Here is a 6,798-nt window from a genome sequence, read left to right as displayed (position 1 = left end):
CTCTGAGTTTTGTAAAGAGGGGCTGATTTCACTTCGCAGAAATCAGCCCACTCTCTCTCTGAGAGTCTATTACTGTTCTTCAGTAAACTCTGCTTTGAGCTTGCATTTTGGTGTTAGTTTGCAATTCTTTGCTCAGTATCACAGGAACCAAGATTACCGGTCCAGAGCTCCAGCTCTGTTGATCTTCTAGGTTAAAGAATCCATTCCAACACAGAATTCCCAGTAACAATACCATACCCCCAAGGACTTAAACTAATGAAAAGTAAATAAATAAGTGGATTTGTTCTCTTGTAAAACAAAACAAGATAAAAAAAACCTGCACAGAGATGTTTATACCAGTTTTCTTCATAATCACCAAAAATTGGAAGAAACCAAGATGTCCTTTAATAAGTGAATGGATAAAATAATTTTGGCACATCCATACAGTGGGATATTATTCAGCAATAAAAAGAAATGAGCTGTCAAGCCGTGAAAAGACATGAATAAAATTTAAATGCATAAATGAATATTGCTAAATGAAAGAAACTAGTCTAAAAAGGCTACATAATATGTGATTCTAATTAACATTTCTAAAAAGGCAAAGCTCTAGAGACAGTAAAAAAATTGGATACCTTCAGGTACTGGAAAACCTGAGGTTTTGGCACTGTATCAGAACCCCAGCATACTGCAACGGCCCTGTGGAAAAGTGGCCAGAGTCTTTGTTACATGGGTCCTTGATCTCATATTTCCTCACTGGACAGGTTCTCCTGGCCTAGGTCTCCAGCCACCCCACACTGGACTATCAAGCCAGTAGTAGCTCTGCAGCTTCCTCAGAAAGAGCTCCCAATGGAAGGGGCAGGTTGCCATCTTTGCTGTCTTCCAGCCCTCACCCTTGCTGTGTCCAGGCTCTGGAGCATCCATGAGACCAGGTGTTGGTCCAGACCCCCAGAGGAGCACCTGCCTCATGTAAAAGTGTCTTGTCTGTTCTCCATGAAGGTCCTGGTCCTCACTTCTCACTGGGCAGGGCCGCCTGACCTGGGACTCCAGTACAACCACCATGCCCCCACCTGACTACTTCAATCAGGGACAGCCCAGCAGTTAAAGGAACACATACAAGCAGAGATAAGAATGAACAAATGCAAGAACTCCAACAACTCAAATGACCAGGGTGTCTTACGTTCTCCAAATGACTACGCTAATTCTGCAACAAGGATTCTTAACTAGACTGAGTTGGCTGAAATGACAGAAATAGAATTCAGAATACAGATAGAAACGAAGATCATAAAGGCTCAGGGGAAAAGCAAAACCCAATTTAAGGAAACTAAGAATTACAAGAAAACAATACAGGAGCTGATAGACAACATAACAGCTATAAAAAGGAATCTAATTGATCCAATAGAGCTGAAAAAATACACTACAAGAATTTCACAATGCAATTGTAAGTATTAACAGCAGTAGACCAAGCTGAGGAAAGAATCTTGGAACTAGAAGATTGACTCTCTCGAATAAGACAGTCAGACAAAAATAAAGAAAAAAGAATGAAAGGGAAAGAACAAACCCTCTGAGAAATATGGGACTAGGTGAAGAGGCCAAATCTACAAATCACTGGCATCACTGAAAGAGACGATGAAAAAGCAAACAACTTGGAAAACATATTTCAGGATATTGTCCATGAAAATTTCCACAACCTCATTAGGCCAACAGCTGAATTCAGGAAATACAGAGAACCCCTGCAAGATTCTACACAATAAGATCATCCCAAGACACATAATCATCAGATTTTTCAAGGATAAAATAAAAGAAAGAATGTTAATCAGGAAATACAGCAAACTCTTGCAAGATTCTACACAAGAGGATCATCCCAAGACACATAATTATCAAATTTTCCAAGGATAAAATAAAAGAAAGAATGTTAAAGGCAGCCAGCAAGAAAGGGCATGTCACGTACAAAGAGAACCCCATCAGGTTAACAGTGGACCTCTCCGCAGAAATCCTATGAGCCAGAAGCGATTGGGAGCCTATATTCAACATTCTTAAAGAAAAATATCTTCAAACAAGAATTTTATATCCAACAAAACTAAGCTTCGTTAGTGAAGGAGAAATAAGATCCTTTTCAGGTAAGCAAATACTGAAGGATTTTATTACCATCAGCCCTGTCTTAGAAGTGCTCTTGAAAGGAGCTCTAAATATGGAACTGAAAGACCATTATCAGCCAATATAAAAACACACTTAAGACCAGTGATACTATAAAGCAACCACAGACCAGTGATACTATAAAATAACCACATAAACACAGCTAAGGCAGTGTTAAGAAGGAAATTCATAATATGAAATGCCCACATCAAAAAGGGATAACGATCTCCAGTTAATAACCTAACATCAAAGAACAGGAGAAGCAAGAGCAAACCAACCCCAAAGCTAGCAGAAGACAAGAAATAACCAAAATCAGAGCTGAACTCAAAGAGATCCAGATACAAAAAAATTCAAAACATCAACGGATCCAGTAATTGGTTTGTTGAAAAAATTGAAAAGGTAGATAGGCTGCTAGCTAGATTAATAAAAAAGAAAGGAGAGAAGATCCAAATAAACACAATCAGAAATGACAAATGGGGTGTTACCACTGACTCTGCAGAAATTCAAAGAACCACAGAGACTACTACAAACACTTCCAGGCACACGAAGTAGAAAACCTGGAAGAGATGGATAAATTCCTGAACACATACAACCTTCCAAGACTGAATCAGAAAGAAATTGATTTTCTGGACAGACCAATAACAAGCTGTGTAACTGAATCAGTAATAAATAGCCTACCAACAAATAGAAGCCCAGGACCAGACAGATTCACAGGCATATTCTACTAGATGTACAAAGAAGAGGTGGTATCATTCCTATTGAAACTATGCCAAAAAATTGAGGAGGAGGGACTCTTCCCAAACTCATTCTATGAGGTCAGCATTAACCTGATACCAAAACTTGGCAGAGACACAACAAAAAAAGAAAACTTCAGGCCAATATCCTTGAGAAACACTGATGCAAAAATCCTCAACAAAATACTTGCAAACTGAATCCAGCATCACAATTATACTACAGGGCTACAGTAAACAAAACAGCATGGCACTGGTACAAAAACAGACACATAGACCAATGAAACAGAATAGAGAGCCCATAAATAAGGCCACACACCTACAATCATCTGATCTTTGACAAAGCTGACAAAAACAAGCAATGGAGAAAGGACTCCCTATTCAATAATTAATGCTGGGATAATTGGCTAGCCATATGTAGAAGATTGAAACTGGATCCCTTTCTTATACCACATATAAAAACCAACTCAAGATAGATTAAAGATTTAAATGTAAAATCCGAAACTATAGAAACTCTGTAAGATAACCTAGACAATACCATTCTGGACATAGAAACTGTCAAAGATTACATGACAAAGATGCCAAAAGCAATTGCAACAAATGCAAAAATTGACAAATGGGATGTAATTAAACTTAAGACCTTCTGCACAGCAAAAGAAACTATCAACAGAGTAAATGGACAACCTACAGAATGGGAGAAAATATTTACAAACTATGCATCTGACAAAGGTCTAATATCCCACATCTATAAGGCACTTAAACAAATTTACAACAAAAAACCAACCCCTTTAAAAAGTGGGCAAAGAACATAAACAGATACTTTTCAAAGAAGACATACATGTGGTCAACAAGCATACGAAAAAAATGCAATATCACCAAGCATTAGAGATATGCAAATCAAAACCACAGTGACATACCATCTCACACCAGTCAGAATGGCTATTGGCAAAAAATCAAAAAATAACAGATGTTGGTGAGATTGCAGAGAAAATGGAATGTTTATACACTGTTAGTTGGAGTGTAAATTAGTTCAGCCATTGTGGAAAGCAGTGTGGCAATTCCTCAAAGAGCTAAAAACAGAACTACCATTCGACCCAGCAATTCCAGGGCTGAGTATATACCCAAAGGAACATAAATAATTCTACCGTGAAGACACATGCACACACATGTTCATTACAGCACTATTTACAATAGCAAAGACATGAAATCAACCCAAATGCCCATCAGTGGTAGAATGGGTAAAGAAAATGTGGTACACATATGCTATGGAATACTACACAGCCGTGAAAAATAACAAGATCATGTTCTTTGCAGGAACATCGATGGAACTGGAGGCCATCATCCTTAACAAGCTAACACAGGAACAGAACTGCATGTTCTCACTTATAAGTGGGAGCTAAATGATGAGAAAACATGGACACAAAGTGGGGAACAACACACTGGGTTCTACTTGAGAGTTGAAGGTGGGAGGAGGGAGAGGAACAGAAAAAAACAACTAATGGGTACTAGGCTTAGTACTTGGGTTATGAAATGGTCTGTACAGCAAATGATGTGAGTTTGCCTATGTGACAGGCCTGCGCATGTACCCCTGAGCCTACAGTAAAAGTTAAAAATAATAAATAATATAAAAATAAGTAAATAAAAATAAAAATTAAAAAGAGCAAGAAAGTCTTGCTAGATTATATGGATGTTTTATTTATATTTCTCTTCCCTTATTCATATGGTCTTCCTATCAGCGAAACTATGGGGAGTCATCCCTTCCTGCAGCGTATGCATAGGACTGCACAAACTAGACTAAAAAACATGATAGTGGGCCTGTGGAGATCAGTTTCACTCTTTCTTCCTGTAAGTCTCATGATAGAATCAAGGGAGTAAAGGTACAGCATAATGAGGGCTATAAATCATAATATAAAGAGGATATATAGAAATTTGAAAAATCTGCAAGGTTTCTCCTTTTATATGTGGATTTTGGTTAATGCTGATTCCTTTCTTTAAAAACAAAAAAAAGAAAAAAAAAAGATTTGTGGTTGCCAGGGGCTAAAGGGGAGGGGAGAAAGTTGAATATGTGAAGTATAGTGGATTTTGTTTGGGTGGTGATAATATTCTGCATGATACTGTAATGGTGGATAAATAACACTATGTTTTTTGTTTTGTTTTGTTTTGTTTTGTTTTTTGACGGAGTTTTGCTCTGTCACCCACGCTGGAGTGCTATGGCGCAATCTCAGCTCACTGCAACCTCCGCCTCTTGGGTTCAAGCAATTCTCTTGCCTCAGCCTCCTGAGTAGCTGGGACTACAGGCATGCGCCACCATGCCCAGCTATTTTTTCTTTTTTTTTGTATTTTTAGTAAAAACGGGGTTTCACCATGCTAGTCAGGTTGGTCTTGAACTCCTGACCTCAAATGATCCACCCCTCCCTCTGCCTCCCAATGTGCTGGGATTACAGGCATGAGCCACCGTGCCCTGCCAACACTATGCATTTCTCACAACCCACAGGACTTTACAGCAAAGAGTAAACCTTAATATATGCAAAATTTCCAAAATTACTTTGGAATTTGGAGGATTCCAGGATGAAATATAGACTGTGACAATATAATCTAATTGTATTTCAAAATGTATAGAACAACTTCACTGAAAGGTGTTGGGATAAAATTTGCTGACCTAAGTCCATTTGAAAATGAGTAATCTGTTAAGACTAAAAGAGAAAGGAACAGCACATAAGTAATGTACTCTAGTTGATATAGTTATTTCCTACAGTGTTATGAGTCAACAATTCTGATACTGCTGTGTATGTGTACTAGAATTGAACAATTAAGTAAATGAATGGCAAATGGTGGAAGCCAGGTTTCTTACTATTAAAGCGTAAATTTAAAGGTAAGCAAAGGGAGGAGGCTAGGATGATCCCTGTTGTAGTAGATTAGAGTTGGACACACCAGCATAAACTCCCATTTGGCTTAATATAGATGCAAAGAGTTTTACATGTAGATATGTTTACAGATGTTCCTGAACTTTTGATGGGGTTATATTCAGATAATCCTATCATAAAGTAAAAATATTGTAAGTCAAAAGTGCATTTTCGACTAAGCTATTTTCAACTTATAATGGGTTTATCCAAATATAGCCCCATTGTAAGCTGGGGAGCATACTGAATGTATATGATTTTTTGCACCATGATATAGTTAAAAAATCATAAGTCAGGGACTGTCTGTAAATACACAGGTTAGTATACTCACATGTATTCCTTTGCCCTGTCAGCTGAGAGGGCTAAGAGTAAATGATACTATACAGGCAACAAGCACATGTCGCATCCAGATTTTGTTGTTTTTTTTTTTTTGAGACGGAGTCTTGCTCTGTCTCCCAGGCAGGAGTGCAGTGGCGCGATCTCTGCTCACTGCAAGCTCCGCCTCCCGGGTTCATGGCATTCTCCTGCCTCAGCCTCCCAAGTAGCTGGGACTACAGGCACCCGCCACTACATCCGGCTAATTTTTTTGTATTTTTTAGTAGAGACGGGGTTTCACCGTGTTAGCCAGGATGGTCTCGATCTCCTGACCTCGTGATCCGCCCTCCTCAGCCTCCCAAAGTGCTGGGATTACAGGCATGAGCCACCACGCCTGGCCCAGATTTTGGTTTTTAATACCATTTTCCAATCTAAGTAACCAGAAATCCTTGAAAAAATGACTAGCTCTAGGACTAGGGCAGGACGTGTAGGAAGAGCCTGGTATAACTTTCTATAGTTATGCCAGAAAGTAAGGAAGTGCTCAGAGAAACCCCCCCCAATTTTATGGATATGGCAAAGGGATACCGGAACCAATGCCTAAAGCTGAAACATTTTGAGAAACAAATTAAGGTAGTATTGCACTGTAGCCCAAAGTGTAAAACAAATAGCCACGAACCATAAAAGGGAGGGAGGGAGTGAGGTGGGGAGGGGAGAAGAAAGATAGAAGAGATAAATTTCCC

This window comes from Nomascus leucogenys, chromosome 18 (assembly GCF_006542625.1).
Source record: "Nomascus leucogenys isolate Asia chromosome 18, Asia_NLE_v1, whole genome shotgun sequence".
In the NCBI taxonomy this organism is placed as follows: domain Eukaryota; kingdom Metazoa; phylum Chordata; class Mammalia; order Primates; family Hylobatidae; genus Nomascus; species Nomascus leucogenys.
Note: the sequence above shows the minus strand (reverse complement) of the source record.